This window comes from Lygodium microphyllum, chromosome 8 (genome assembly GCF_053477565.2).
Source record: "Lygodium microphyllum isolate KBCC chromosome 8, Lygodium_microphyllum_v1.1.10, whole genome shotgun sequence".
In the NCBI taxonomy this organism is placed as follows: domain Eukaryota; kingdom Viridiplantae; phylum Streptophyta; class Polypodiopsida; order Schizaeales; family Lygodiaceae; genus Lygodium; species Lygodium microphyllum.
This window is the reverse complement of record NC_141142.1, coordinates 92,616,868-92,629,951: the sequence shown is the minus strand read 5'-3', so window position 1 is coordinate 92,629,951 and position 13,084 is coordinate 92,616,868. Positions and strand designations below refer to the sequence as shown.

The 13,084-nt window shown below is 40.2% G+C and overlaps 1 long non-coding RNA gene and 1 pseudogene across 1 annotated transcript; both read right to left on the bottom strand.

Annotated features, from left to right (window-relative positions):
• Positions 1 to 6,214: 6,214 nt before the first annotated feature.
• On the bottom strand, positions 6,215 to 6,873 carry LOC148032602 (uncharacterized). The gene is made up of 3 exons (XR_015691760.1): positions 6,713 to 6,873; positions 6,451 to 6,543; positions 6,215 to 6,308 (listed from the first exon to the last, which is right to left on the bottom strand). It is a non-coding gene; the product is annotated as an uncharacterized LOC148032602 (long non-coding RNA).
• A 569-nt stretch (positions 6,874 to 7,442) lies between these two features.
• LOC148032601 (pyrophosphate-energized vacuolar membrane proton pump 1-like) lies at positions 7,443 to 12,712 on the bottom strand (annotated as a pseudogene).
• Positions 12,713 to 13,084: the final 372 nt, after the last annotated feature.

Genomic DNA, 13,084 nt, shown 5'->3' with positions numbered 1-13,084 from the left:
GACTTATCCACTATGTATGCATTACAAGTGGGTGGTAGACTTGGTTACTTTGCCAGTGGGACTTTGGCAGATGAGATATCTTGTCTTGGCTAGGGAGGATCTTACAAACTATGTTGAAGGTAGACCGTTGCGGACGAAGACCACCACTACAGTATGTAAATTCTTGTTGGAAGAAATATTTTGCAGGTATGGATGTATAGGCAAGATTACAGCTGATCGTGGAGAGCTAGATGCTGATGAAGCTAGAGAATTCTTCTCACGGCTTGGGATTAAATTGGCTCTTACTACTGCCTATAATCCAAAGGGAAATGGCAAAAGTGAAAGAGGACATCCGCCAATAGTTAAAGCATTGGCAAAAGCTTGTAGAGGTCGGATTGGAGATTGGCCGAGATTACTACCTTTTGCATTGTGGGCTGATCGCTCTACACATAGTGTGACTACTGGATACATGCCTGCGGAGTTGATGTATGGGCAAAAACCTGTCATGCCTACTGAAATTTGTGCTCTCACTTGGAGTGTTCTTCCGTGGCATGAGAGTTTATCAAGGGAAGAGCTGTTAGCCCTTCGGATTCGTCAACTAGAGAGAAGGACAGAAGATGTGCAGCTAGCCGTTGACCGTTTGAAGGCAGCCCGTCTCAGAAATAAGGACAGGTTTGATTTAAGGCATCACTTGAGGCCTAGAGCCATAAAAGAAGGAGATTGGGTTCTAGTCTATGACAGTAGTCTAGAAAATCAGCATAGTAGCATGAGAAAAATGGTTCAAAGATGGTTTGGACTGTATGAAGTGAAAAAGGTTTTTGACAATGGTACCTATGAGCTGGCTGAGTTAGATGGAACAAAATTGAGGGTGCCTATTGCTGGAAAACGAGTCAAGATTTTCAAGAGAAGAGAAGATGAAGAATATGCACTTGAAGCATTGACAAAAGAAGAGCAGATAGGAGAAAGACAAGCAGAAGAGACAGAAGACATAGATGATGAAGCCGATGGAGAAACAGGTCTACTAGAATCAGAAGATGGACTTGAACTGTTTGTGGAGTTGAATGATCCTGGTTAGTTGGCACATCTGGAGGATGCGCAGGTTTAGAGGATATCGTTGTTGTGTTGCTGCGCATCCGAGTCGTATACACCTCCATTTCTTTTGTTGTGCATTTGTGTTAATTTCTGCGTGTGATTCATTGTTTGTGTGATGCATTTTAATAATCCGCATCCAATGTATATATTCCCTTAGTGCATGCGCATGATTTTGTTTGGATGCATGATGTGCGTGTATTAGAAAAATATGAAAAACTGATGCCAAAGGACATTATCCAGCTGATAATTTTAATGATGAACTCGAAGAAAAGTGCAGGATACCGTGGAATCAAAGGAAGCTTTATAGAAGCTGACATTTAAGCTATGAAGACAAAGGTGTAAATTCAGGAATATCATGTGTAATGGGCAGAGCTTAAGGAGTGCTGAACGGGTTCCCTTGTCGAGATGAAGACTCTTGGAATGCACTTATTGCTGGGTATGTACAGCACTTGGGACTGCTGTGGTGGATATGTTTGCTGAAAGTGATGCATTTAGCATCATCTTTGTTATCTTTTCATTTGGGCACATATCTGGAGCATAGTGAACCCAGCATTGACAATAGGATTTGCAAGTATAGGGAAGTTCCCTTGGCTTGATGTTTGTTGGTATATTCTGGGGCAGTTTGCTGGTGGGATCCTTGGATGTGGCATAGGAACATCACTTTATGGAGTGAGTTTAAAGGATGCTTTGGTAATACCAAATGCTTGGGGGATCCCTTGGTTTTTTTCTACACCGCTACAGAGAAAGAAAAGGGGAAAGAATAGAAAAAGCTATTCTTACATTTGTCTAAGAATATCGAGTGGTGGCGGCAAAAACGGATGGGGGAGAATTCGAATGAGATGGAGGGAAGAACAGGCCGCCTGTGGGAGCCCATGGTCACAGTTCCTCATTGTTCCAAATTGCATATTTATTCGAGAATCATCAAGAAATATGGCATTCCAGGTCTCACTTCGGTTGGCCTCAAGGCCGAGTACCGGTTCTTGGCGCCATTATCCTGTGTGGGAACTTGGCCCTCGTATCATCTTTCTGGTTTTTGTAAACCGTAATAGCCACTTGAACCCAGTCTTTATCCCACGCTATTAGAAATCACAAGCACTTCAATCAGAAGGTTCGAACAAAGGGAATTGGTTTCCCCCATCAGACCTGAGCACCGGCAGTGATCGCAGAAAATTTTATTGGACGCTGATGAGGACTCCTCTTAAGTTCAATAAGCCTCAAGTCCTTTTGTAAATACTGCAGCTTCTGTAGTTGCACATTGCTGAGTCAGGAACATAAGAGACAGAGACCCCATAGCTTTTCGATCTGGATTCTGCAATTCACTTGATACTGAAATCTCTCTGATGGGTCCATTAGAGGAGTGACGTCCCTACCTAATTGTGTTGAGCAGAAGAAACTTGTCACCCAGTTGATTGGATGGATGGAATGCGGCTCGTGCAAGAACCGGTAGAGGTTAAAGCAGCTAATCTTGTGAGCTATTGGGGGTTTCTTTCCACACTAATTGCAGGGTGCTAATAACACCCTATGTCTTTCAAGACTGAAGCACATCTTCAAGACTGAAGTCTTTCCTCTGCATAGCTGGAAAATTTCAAAGCTCGAACTAGAAAGCCTCCAACTGTTTGTTCAAACCTGGAAAACATGTTTCGATGTTAAGCCAGATTTTTCTTCCACGATGCATCTATCACAACTTCATGATCTCTCCACGAGCCCTTCACCAGCGTCATTATCATTGTCTACGCCTCTGTCATCTAATACAGCTTGCGTTTCTCACATTCGAATCACTTAAGTGAAAGGAACCATCAGCCATGACTCTTCAACACGCCACTTTTACTGCTGGTTGTTTTTGGAGCGTAAAACTTGTATATTAACGAGTTCCTGGTGATGTGAAGGTGCAGCCTTACTCTGATCACTGTTGGGTATACACAAGGAAATACAAAGAGCCCTACATATCAAGATGTTTGTTTTGAAAGAACGAATCATGTGGAGGTTATGGACAATGCTAGTAGTTTGATGCGAAGGTGGTTTCAAATTTAACAAATGGTATCTGTCAGGCGATTTACAGCAGGCCAGCATGTAGGCCGTTCACTGCAAGCTGAGAGCAAGCAATGAGACACCTTGTAACTGCCTTGTGACAGAAATTTCTGACCTTTTGGAATTTTTTTTGAGCTCTATACTAGGAGCTTACACCAGTTCATTGCCTGAGTTTGATTGCAGAAATGCAGTCTATGATCTATCCTTACTTCATCTTCAAGATTGAACCTACAGCAGATAATCATTATGAAGAAGATTGGAGGCCCTGATGAGAGTTACAAGGATTTCTCCAGCTTCGTTAATTGATGAAACTTCTCAAAAGAACTTTCTAGTTGCTTAAACCAGGGAAAGATTACAGGTCTTCAGAAGTTGATCTGAATTCAGAGCCACCATCTAATCTTTGTACTTCCAACATTGTATGGATTTCTGAAAACTGTTCACAGGGAATGCTACCTAGCATAACTTATCAAGCCTATGTGCTAATGATAAAACTGTTCTCGAGCACCTAAATGCGAAGCTGGTTATGAGTTACTACAGATTTTTCTGAACATGAACCTCTTGTAAAGTTCTTGACAAGCAATATAGTGATCTTTGGCATCAAATATTGAGATCTTCTTGTTAACCTCTTTCCTTGCTGTATCTTGAACCCCGTGTTCTGCAGCCCTTGTGTGAACTCTACGACATCGTAGATGATTTTGTAGAAGATGAGGAGATCGCATTGATCATCAAGCTTGGTGGTGATGAGGATGGGTAGTTGTGGTGCCATCTAGAGAATGTGCAGATTTGGAGGGGGCATATGTCGTGACATTACGCATCCACCACTGCAAACCTGAGGGCGGAGTTTTTCACCATGATTTTGATCTCATTAGTCAGTGTTGTTAGGAAATTGTTTTTTGTTCTGTGTCTTTTTTTTTGCATTTTGCATGATGCACGTACACATGTAGATAGGGTAGGCACAGTTCTTCAGTGTATTCATAATTTTTGTGAGGAGCATTGTTTGATTGATTGCATTGCATGGATTGTAATTTACATACTTTCTCAAATCAAGAGTGGATGAGCATGAAGTTCTATTCCAAAGCATATTCTTTGTTAGGGCACATTGAATGAAAATACAGGTACATATGAAGAGAATATCGGTTTCGAGAATATCCAATGTGATGGCAATTCTTGAACCAGATATAGATGTTGTTTATAATGTTTATAGCATGCCCTTAAAAAATTGCATAGATTTCAAAATGTCTAGATGGCTTTGTTAAATCCTAACCATCAAGTTATGGTGACACTTGAGAAATCTAGGATTCCAAAAATTATCGACAATGAATGGTATTTTGTGAAGCAGTGGAGGTCTGCCTTTCTCATAGGGAACATTGCTAGAATGAGGCTCAAATACCTCCTAGGAATGAACATTACAACATGTTATAGGGTCCTCAAAGTGAGGCAGATGATGATGACAATACTACACTTTTGGAGGATGTGGCTCTGAGGATAGGCTATGCAGATTTTCATTGAATTTTCCAAGTATAAATGGACGTCAAATGGCATATTTCAATTGCCACATATATCCACGATAACAAAGATTACTTGCTTGCAGTTGAGTATGAGGCTATAGCCCTCTTTTACAATGAAGCTCTATACTCGTTAAGCTGCTGCATGAGCTCAATGAAGCCATATCATTTGCTTTAGAGCAAGTTGGTTATGATGTGGATGTTACGAATCTAGATCATGTAGGCCTCAATCGTGATGATGACAATGACAGTGAATATGATCATGATGAGAATGATGATCTTGATCATTGATGACGATAATTGCAATATTCATGACATAGTCATTGACATCAGGTTAGTGATTGAGATAATAACAAACACGTATTAAAAAACAAAGAGCTTTGAAAAGCCTTAAAGCCTAAATTGGAAAAGCCATGGGCTTTCTAGCGTAACCGCATGATGAATTAAGGGTGGGGTTATTGATGGAGGTGTTTAATGAGTTTAAAAGGAGGAGAAAGAGATAATGAGAGGGCATCATTCGAGCACTGCAGGAACGAGGTGACGACTTTTGCTGCTCCTTTGGAGAACCTCATCGCCTTCTTGCATAAGCCTCTCAGCATGTTTATATTTGCCATCACCCTCTCTGACAGACCTTTTGGCACGTGTGCGGTGGCTGAATGACTAGTTTGAACACTATTAAGTTAATCGAGAGGCATGTTTCAACGGGATGTTGTACGTTTTCTACGTTCGGAAGTATCTCACCTCCAATGCTAGCGATGTTTCACAAGGAACTTTCAATCGATCCCCATATAGGAAAAAAAGAGAATTCCCCATGGAATTCCCTAGTTGAAAATACATATAAGTGGGGAAAGTAAAAACTAGGGAAAATGGGACATTTCTTTGTGAGAATAAGTAGGGAATCACATAAGACCTTTCCTATGTAGGAATATATTTCCTACATAGGAAATATTTCCTATATAGGAAAATACAAAATTTTCTATGTAGGGAATAATTCCTATATAGGAAATATTTCATATATAGGAAAATTTTTCTAGAGGTGATTCCCTAGGTACTCTCACTAGGAAATCTCTCATTTTTCCTATTTTTTGCATTCCCTACTTATATGTACCTTCAACTAGGGAATTCCGTGGAAATTCTCTTTTTTCCTTATCACTTTATCTACTTTTCCCTTCCTCTTAGACATGCTAATATCAAACAAGAAATTGCACAATAAATTTTTAACTAGAAAATTATATAGAGAATATTATCATTTCTAAGTAAGGATCAATAACATACATCTAATAATCAAAATAGATTAAACAAATTAAGACATCAACATCTACTTCTAGCAACCAAAAGTAAAATAAAAATAATTTTAAAGGAGCATAGAACTAGAAACTAATTAAGCAACATGTGTGTCTTGATTGTTTTATCTCTTAAATCTCCAATATGTTGCAAAGTAATAAATGTTTGTCTACCCTCTTCTCTAAATTTCAACATGGATGGCCGATAGATATCATCATATGATGGTATGCGTATCACTCCTATTGATACTCAAGTGATTAAATATCATTAGTTAGTATAACCATTTCAAAAAATGACTCATTATCAACATAAGAAAGCTGGTAATACCCGATTCTTGGCTTGAAGAAGTGTTAAGGCAAGCAATCTCAATGTCTTCATTTCTTGCATTGTCTCTTGTGTCATCTTTAGTAACTTGTTTACCTATATATACATAGAGTTAACCAAAGCTCACGATAATACAAGGTTATGAAAAATTTCAATAACACAAAAGAAAGTAATTAGATATTTTGTATCAATTTGGGTCACTAAATTTGTACAAGTTTTTGATCCTTAAAGTTGGTACCTGCATCTTGACTTGAAGAAACATTATTGCGAGTAACCTCTTGATCTCCCTTTCTTACATTACCTCTTTTCCCACCTTTTGTTGTTCTTTAATCTATACTTATATATATACACACAATTACTCAAAGTTTAAAAATATGAATAACTATGAACATTTTAAATTAGACATAGAGACTAATTAAAGCTAGTTAATCTCAAAATGAATCACCTAATAAAGCAAGATGTAAAATATGTACAAATTTTAATTTTCAAAAGACATATACCTGTATCATGATTTGAAGAGACATTAGGGCCAATGACCTCCTTAGCTTTCATTTTTCCATTATCTCTTGTACCATCATTTGTGATTTTGTTACCTTTATGTACACATAATAAACCAAAGTTTAGAAACATAAGAGACATTTGTAAAACATCAAAACACGCATACCTTTTTTGCCTTGTTCTTTACACCATCTGATAGTAAATTGAGCAGGTGAAAACAAGGAATTCATTGTTTATACTTTTATGGGCTCACCAACTTCTCCTTCTGGTTTGAAGCATCTTACAAACTTCCTGTTGAACAATGCGCGAGGGAGACGAGGAACGGAGGAAGAGAGAAGAGAAGAGAGACACGAGTAAGTGGAACCCCAGAAGTGCATCAAGTGAGCACACATTACCTGCAACATCAGCTCCTTAGCTAGAATAGATAAAACATCAAGTAGAATAAACATAAGCTTGAAGAGATGAATCAACTGAAAATAGACAAACAACAACTGGAAACAATGAAACATCAACTAGAACAACTCAACAGCTAGAATAATAATGAAACATCAGCTGGAACATTTCAATAGCTAGAATAAGAATGAAATGAAATATCATCCCATCAGCTTGAAAAAAATTTTATAAACAAAGCGTAGAATAATTTCAACGCATTAGCTGTAATATAGATAAAATGATATAAAACGTAGCATGAAGAGCCAAAAATCAGCTAGAAGAAAGAAACATTTAGAATAATCAAATGATGAACAAAATACCGACAATCATCAACAAGAGCTCATCAGTTTTCTTATTGCTGCTCAGAGCCCAAGCAAACATCTCAGCAATCTGCTTTTGGGACTCTAGGAACATCTTTGTACGCCTAGCCTCCAGATCATCACGAAATCGCTCAGACTCTCTTTGCATCTGTAGTTTCATCTCTTCTAATCTGAGAAAGCGCTCCCCCAAAGTGCTGTCAACTGGGGGCTGTTAATGCCGCAAGCTGGACTTTGAAGAAGTCCTATGGTTGAGGAATTTGTCCATCTTGAAAGCCTTCGAGGCCTCATAGTCTATACTCCGGCTGTGCTTCTTGTGGAGAGATGTGTAAGAAGTATCATGGTCATCCAGAGACCGGTTGCGATACCAGCATTATCACTTATGGGACCATATGCATCTATGGCTAGACAGGTGGCAATGGTACAAAGCATTCCAAGAGTTGCAATTGTGATCCCGTACATGGTTGCTAGGGTATGGATGACATAGATAGCAACATCAATAGCAAATATTGGAACAATTATAGACTTGTAGCCAAGTGCCAAACCAAAGATAACATTGGTAGCAGCTCTTGTCCTACAAGAATCAGCAACATCCTCGACTGGTCTGTATGTATTGTTGGTGAAATACTTTGTAACGTAGCCAATTACCAACCCTGCCCAAAGCCCTACTCCAATGCAAAAAAATAGTTTCTAGTTTTGAACCATCTTTGCACCACCGTTAGGATCATACATGTAAAACGTGGATGGTAGTGCCAGCCAACAAACAAAAGTTGCACCGAATGTCATTAAGATGGTGGATATCAGCAACTGTCTCTTCAGTGTAGATTCAATATCCCTTAGATTTGAGATCTCGAACACATCAGTTGCGAACAAGGTTGTGATGAGGCACACCACAATGCCCATAGAGCTAATGAGTAGGGGGAAGCACATAGCAGTGAAGTCATGATTTGTGCCAAATGATGACATGGAAGCCACAACAAGAGCTGTGCAAGAAGCTTCAGTAAAGGAGCCAAACAAATCTGAACCCATTCCAGCAATATCTTCCACATTATCACCCACATTGTCAGCAATGATCGCTGGATCTTGTGGATCGTCCTCTAGGATATTCCTTTCTACTTTTCCAACAAGATCTGCTCCAACATCTGCAATTTTGGTATAGATTCCACCTTCAACCCTTTCAAATAGAGCCACGGATGAGCATCCAAGCCCATAGCCAGTGATGGCCTCAAAAAGGCCCTCCCAATCATCCTTGTAATAAAGTTGTAACAGTTTTATAGTGATGTATAAAACTATGAGGCCATTAGCAACAAGTAAGAAACCCATCACCGAACCTGATTGGAAGGCGATTTTGAATACTTGCCTATCCCTTTTCTGGCTTCCAAAGTTGTGTGAACATTCGCATATGTTGCGATCATCATGCCCAAAAATCCCAACACTATGGACGTCAAAGCTCCCAATATAAATGCAACTGTAGTGAAAATTGATGTAAAGAGAGCTGGGGCACATTCCTGCTTTGGATCGTATTTGCAAGGCTGGGGCTTAGTACTGAACCCCTTCACAGATCCCAGGAACAAGAAAATGACAGCAGCAAATATGCCCATGAAATAAACCAAAAACTTGTACTTTGTCAGCAAAAGCGATGTGGCTCCTATGGATATGGCTTGCTAAATTTCAACGCATTTCCTAATAGCTGCTGCATCTGATTCCTCATCTAATCTATCCTCCTCGTCACAGTCTAATGATCCATTGACGATGTTGTGACTGTGGGTGTCGTTGTTGTCTGATGATCCACAATAAGACAAATAATGAAATGATATTTAAATTATTTGCTCATGGAACCATATTGTATCATACTTACTAATGGGGATAAAAAGATGCATCAAAAGCATGAAAAGGTTCCTCCTTTTCCTATCATATCTTCTTTTAATGTTTTGTATAACAACCCTCAACCCATAACCCAGAAGGATTTTTACTAAAAGAACAAGAAACCTCCATTCCACTTACCTTGGAGCCTTCAGATTTGCTGAGTTATCAACTTGAACATGTCTAGCAATAGAAGATACCAAATTGAAGTTATCCTACAAATTATGCAGATCATCATCACCAATCATGCCTCTTGATCCACCCATGTTGTTGAGTTAGAGCACATGCTCTTGACCAGTGCTGCCTAGGCTTGATCTGCTAAGTAGCATGGATGTCCATGGCCAATTTAAGGATATGCTAATCATACCACCTGACCTTGAAATATCAGCTTGATCCACTTGATTCATGATATGGCTAGGTTGATCAGATGGATCAGAATCCTTTGTAGTCATGTTGGCCTTAACCTCGAGGAGGTTGCTGATGTTCAGGATATCTTGACCAAATTCGCCATGATTATCGCATGAAGTGACCAAATTCTTCATGATCTCTCTATTCCTGAGCCTACAAATCAAATGTCAAGATGGAATATAGTCAATCACAAGAAGTTTTTTTGACATAATTTTCCCATGTGGAAAAGGGAATTGTTTTCCCTTGGTTTCCCCTAATAGTGTTCAATAACATGAGCTTCTGCTTGGGAGCTTCTCTCTCAGCCAACCATCACAACCTGCTGATCCAAGGGCTGCTGCAGCCTATTCATTGCCCTCCACCTACTACTGATGACAGTCTACATGTGGTTCTATCTACTAGTTTTTCTCCTAATTCATCATCCTCACCTCAACTATTACTATTTGAGATCTTTCAAGTCAGCTACAACCAACATGACCTGTCGAGCTGCTACATTTCCACTCCAAGCCTGTTGACCACTTATTGTGGACTGCCATGTAGCATCTCAATTGCTGCATTTCAGATCTGCCCTGCTTCATCTGCAAATTACGTCACTTCATGATCCGTGTTTTGCTGTTTCAGTACTTCATCATCAATCTCCTTCAAGCTTCTTCAAGATTTTCATTATTTCTATATCTAACTCCATGAGTCATCTAAAATACAAAAAACAATATGTCTTTGCTATGGTCTTGGCAGAGTTACACTTCCTCTCATGATTTAAAGAGCATATGATATTATTGAGATGCTATTTGTAAAGCCTTTAAGCAACAAGTGGCCAATAAGCCTAATTTAAAGTCTTTAAAAGGGATCCATTTCTTGCTAATGTGCAACAAGTGCAGCATTGTACCTTGAACTACAATGGTAAAAAATACTAGTCAACTCTTTCAGAGATATCTTCTTTCTAGCTTGAGCAGAATCAAGTTTCATTTGCCAACTATATAATTCCTTACCTGAGGCGCTCCATCACACCATTCAATAATCCCACGAGCAATCACATTTCCCTACATACAGAAAAATCAGCCTATTAGCAACATCCTAATAGTGATAAGACATGTACAATTTATTGATTTGACCTATTCTTAAAAGCCACAGACCCAGATGGAAATAACATGAAGTATAGCAAGGGCAACATTGTATGATTCTGCTAACCTACATGGGAGAGGCAAACTATATTGTACCCATCCTGAAGCTCTGGCCCATTTGATTTAACACACCTCAAACAGCTCTATTGATAGGCAATAACCACTTGAGGATTCAGAAATGTTTGGGCTGATCCATTCAACATAAACGCCCCTAATCTCATCAGTTGGTTAGCTAATAATCTTGGTGATCTCCAAATCAGTTTAGTTGATTAACGAGCGTCATAAGTCACAGTCTTCATTAACACCTTAAATCTCTTTACATTCACATGCAGCATAACATATTAAAGTGAACAAACTGCATGTACCTTTGAGGTTAATCAAGGCCTTTCTCACACTTCTCTCACAATCGACACAGTCCATTCGGACCAGAAGCTCCATCATTTGCACGAGAAATTATACCCCACAAGTTAGTTAACAAAATACTACTAAGGCATAGAGTAAAACCGCTTTAGGAGCTACACTACATTCTTGCAAAGTTAAGATGTTGAATTGGAAAGGTAAGAAAATGCATCATTAATCTCTGCCCATTCCAAGTACATATTCATTCAAATGACAAGATTAAACTCTGTGTAAAGGAATGAGCTCACTTCCTTGTAAGGATTAGAGCCATCTTCTTTTTGCAGCTGAGGCCAAAGCTAAGCCTAGCACACTGGGCTGCAATAATGTAGCAATTGAGGCCAAAGCTAAGCCTAGCTTTGCATCTCTTTCATTTGATGTTGAAGCTGCTATTCTAGCTGTAACAATAGTAACAGACAAGGCTGCTTGCAATCGAGCATTTTTTGTTATGAATTTCTGTTTTCTTCGGCCTTTGAACTAGTTTTTGAATGATGTAGTTTTGACCAGATTTCTCAGGCACTCCAAATGCTTCTCCAACCATGATTTTAGATGGAAGCAACTAATCACTTTCATGAAAACAAATGGTTGTTCTTGTCTCATCCACAGCCAAGTCTTTAGCTCCCCAAGCCTTCTTGGAGTAGAATGACAGCTTCCAGGACTGTACCTAGTATAAGCAAAATATGAGTGATTTCTTTTAGGAATCAAAGGAGACAAATCACATGGAGCATGGCATTTATCCAATGCGAAGCTCGGTGACAGCTGAGAACTGTGTGACACTGGAATTTGGTTGATTTGTTTGAGCTCATGGAGTGGAGCACAATCAATTTTCTGTGAGTTGATCAACTGGGATGAGGATGTGCAGCCCTCAACAGTTGATGTGCTCTATGAACGTGCCAAGAAATCATGCATTCCATTCTGGGATGCAAATCCAGGCATGTTGAAGGGTGATCTTTCATACTCCCAAAAGGAAGAGGGATCATCAGGATCACATAGGCCATCTAGAGCATATGATACATTGAAATTCATGGTACTATCTTTTTTGCGAAAGATTTCACAGCAGGGTACTGAGATCTGTAGTCGCCCTGCTGTAGATGTGCACTGCATAGAGAGCTGCCGCTAGAGGCAGAGAGGCGAGGGTAGGGGCAGGGGCAGAGGAAGAAAAAGACGGCCATGGCCATGCAAATCATCATCTTCATCAAGCCGATCACGTCCCTGCTCCCTTCAAACTGCCCCCTCCCTATCGCCCCTATAGTGATGCCTCAATCATCCTGCACGAGGTCCCTACCATCGACCTCTCGCCCTTGCTGTGCCAACAAATAGAAGGCAAGAACACCCAGTTGGGCCCCTGCTTCTGCCTCAGAACGGCTTCCCTAGGTGCCTTATCACCTTCTCTTACAACTTCGGAAGGGGGAACTCTTGTGGGAATCGCCACCATCAGTGCCATTACCATTGTTTCCAGTGCCGCCATCTCCCCCAGATGCAGCAGAGAAGCATCACAGCAGGGCTTACCACGAGGTGGTGCTAGCTAGGAGTGTCTGAGGAACGTCTCTGCTTGGACGTTGATGTCGTCTCGCTGGGATGGACAGCACCTGTCGATCTCCTCTCTGGAGAAATACATCTCGGTGCTGTTGGATGTGCCAGCGCTAGAGCTACTGCTGCTACCAAGGGGATGATCTGATTGGCACAACACAATAGGGATCTCGGAAGGTGCGACCGCTGGGGAAAGCCATCAGCATCTGTCCTGCTGCTGATGCTGAGGCTGCCGCTTGCGGACCCGGAAGCGAGCAAGAAAACACTTAAAAAGCGCCCTTCAGGAAGCTTTCTTGATCCATGACAATGC